Source organism: Myotis davidii, unplaced genomic scaffold, assembly GCF_000327345.1.
Source record: "Myotis davidii unplaced genomic scaffold, ASM32734v1 scaffold473, whole genome shotgun sequence".
Lineage (NCBI taxonomy): Eukaryota > Metazoa > Chordata > Mammalia > Chiroptera > Vespertilionidae > Myotis > Myotis davidii.
Window position 1 is genome coordinate 2,122,471 of NW_006284843.1, and position 2,598 is coordinate 2,125,068.

A 2,598-nucleotide genomic window follows, 5' to 3' on the forward strand; every position below is an offset into this window, starting at 1 on the left:
GTGAGAGGAGAGGACAGCGTGAGCGAGTTGTTAAAGCAATGAAAAAAAGCACACACAAAGGCCTAGAATAAAAGAGTATGGTGATTTGGAAAACTAGAAGTTGCTTATTAAGATTGAGCATCACAGGAGAGGCAAGGAGTAGTGGGAGATATGGTTGGAAAAATAATTAGGGAACACATTTTAAACTTGTAAACAATGCTGTAGAATTTGGACTTTCTGGTAGGTGTGCTACAGACCCCATGAACAAGTTGAAGTGAAGCAGTATTACGCTCACATTTTATTTGTGATTTAAAAAGATCATTGAAACTGCAGTTTGAAAACAAATTCAAAGAGCTACTCGGCTCTTGTCAAATATTGACAACTTCACAGGATCTCTCTTCAGTAAAAAGGCCTACTATATTTCTGAAAGGTAAGAATTCACCATCCAAATGTCCAATTACCTGTGCTTCCATATTTGCTGTAATAAAAAATGACCTTGAAATGTTTCTAATGAGGCAATCATGCAGGGGAAATCTGTTATAGCTAAGAAGGTTTTATGGTAGTCATTCCATCTATGTTCAAAATCAGATTTGATGGCTAAAACTAATTAAAATTTTATGACATCTATGATAAATGCAGAATTTCATTCTGTCTATAGCAATTAGTAGAAAGAACCAAGCCAGGCCAAATTCCAAAATTTTGGACCTAATAATAGAGCATATTATACAAGTAATCATGCAAATTGACTACAAGCAATGACCAAGCTATATACCTTAATAATACTTAGTCAGATTTAAAATTTAACATATAGAATAAAGTTGAAACATAATAATTTTGGTGTAAAAAATAGAAAAAACCCTCCTGTTTTATGGCCATTGTGTATATTGTTTTCCCCAAAGGATAGGACTTGAATATTGTATTAGGATAAGCTACAATGCATGGATTTATTAATTTTTCTCTGGGAGTCTTTGAGATTATTACTTCAGCACCCAAATACTCATATCAGATCAATTTAGCAAGGAATAAAAACTTCAAAGTAGCTAATGATTACTCGGCAGCTCACGAGGGAGGGCCTGAAGTTTATAAGGGTAGATATGAAAGAACAGTGAGTAAGGAGGCAGGCAATGGAATGTGAAATTAAAAGACAATACGGATTAAGAATATACAAAGTAAAATAAAGATTTGTATATAAGAATTCAGTTAAGTGTAATCAAAAGCCAAATACTCTGCTTGCATAATTATTACAATCAGAGACGGCTTATTTCTATGTATTTAACCAGGAGTATGCTCCCTTCAGTGTGTTTTAAAAGATTACCTGAAGTGAGAAAGCATGCAATATGGGGAAAATGAAAAACTTGCTATGCCACACATGGCAATCCATAATGGAAAAATATGATTAGTAAATGCTCATGTATCTGAGACCATTTTGAGATATGGTCTCATTTTTTATTCCACAATGAATTAACTTTTCCCATCCAATTAGAAAGGTTCCTCTTCAGTCAATATTTAATTTTCTTTCTCTCATATTTTCCAAAGCATAGGGTTTTCTCTCCCCTTTTCATTTAAAATTGAGGTTCTGGGATGCTTTGCCAGCTGAATAAGCAAAATGCATAAATCTGAGCAGTCACTGAAGAGAAGCACAGGTCCTCTGAGGGCTAATAAGCACACTCCTTCCACTGTTTTATCATTACTGTCTTATTTATGTGGGTTGATGAAGAGAACTTGGAAAATCATTTCTGTAATGTTCCAAAAGTGCTAAAAATGAAACCATTAGGAAATCCTTTCACCTAAGTTGCTGATTCCTATTGTCTGTTTAGTAAGACTTAGATCTCGCTCGGCTGTCTTAGCTGAGAGGTTGAGCATCAACCTCTGAACTAGGAGGTCCTGGTTGGATTCCAGGTCAGGGCACAAGACTGGTTGGGTTGCAGGCTCCGTCCCCAGTACGGGACATGCAGGAGGCAGCCAATCAATGATTCTCTCTCATCATTGATATTTCTATTTCTCTCTCCCTCACCCTTCATCTCTGACATCAATAAAAAATATTTAAAAAAAATAAAAGTTAAAAAAATTAATATGACTTAGAACTCTTTGTTTAAACAGCACTTTTATAACTGAGCACGCTTTTTATTATGCCATTGTCTGTCTGATTACTTTTTTTAAAAGCATTCAATAACATAAGCTAATTCTATGCTAGATTTAAATAAATACGAAGACACCTTTCAGTGCAACTTAAATTCAGGTTTGGCACGCTGATTTTACAGACCCACCCTCTCTTCCATTTTCCTCACGATGGGCCATTAAAGAGGCCAAGAGGTTATGATCTCAGTGACTAACTAAGTCAAACCATCCAAATAAATTTTGGAACACATAGAATTTATGTGGTCATTAACCATTTCTTGTGAATTAAAATGCTTCTATTCAGCATGATCAAGTTTTAATGCATATCTCATGAACAGCCACCAATGTCATGCCAGGAAAACTAAAGCTTAATATATATGAATAATATTTTTATGTGTATTTTCACAATTTCTTACATTAAGCTAAATGGCTGTAATGATGTTAAGTAATAGACATTTTCCCTTTGCTCCAAAAATTTTATTTAAAAATCTTAATGACACT